The following is a 773-nucleotide window of genomic DNA, read 5'->3' as shown; positions in this document are numbered from 1 at the left end:
GATCGATCTCATTTGGATCCGAACACGAGATTGCTTACGGAAGAATATCAATGAGGTATAACCGAATTCATGGGGTCAGTTCACCGAGAACCGGAAACAAAAACAGGTATGTTAAGATGTCCTTGCTCTAATTCACTACAAGAAAACACGGACAATACCGACGGAAAAATCGACCGAAAAAAATATGTCAGGATTTTCCAACGGAATTCCGACGAAAACTTGTCGGAAATATATTTCGGCAAATTCGTCGGAACTGCGTCGGAAAATCCTGACACAATATTTCGTCGGTATTTGGTCATACGATCCCGACAGAAAACCGACAAAAATCTGACAAATATATGACCGTTGCAAAAAATTGACACATACCGACAAAATACCGACGCAATACTGACTATTTAGGTATTCGGTCAGAATTCCGTCGGTATATTCCGACGGAATACCGACGGATTGAACAGCCGTTTCACTTCCCGATGGAATACCGGCGAATTTGCAGCCGTTGCACTTCCCGACGAAATACCAACGAATTATGTAGCCGTTAGTATCCGTTTAAATTACCGACGGAACACCGACCGTTTTTGGATTCCCGACGGAATACCGACGGATTGAACAGCCGTTTCACTTCCCGATGGAATACCGGCGAATTTGCAGCCGTTGCACTTCCCGACGAAATACCAACGAATTATGTAGCCGTTAGTATCCGTTTAAATTACCGACGGAACACCGACCGTTTTTGGATTCCCGACGGAATACCGACGAATATTTTCCGTCGGGAA

This window comes from Brassica oleracea, chromosome C4 (genome assembly GCF_000695525.1).
Source record: "Brassica oleracea var. oleracea cultivar TO1000 chromosome C4, BOL, whole genome shotgun sequence".
NCBI lineage: Eukaryota > Viridiplantae > Streptophyta > Magnoliopsida > Brassicales > Brassicaceae > Brassica > Brassica oleracea.
Note: the sequence above shows the minus strand (reverse complement) of the source record.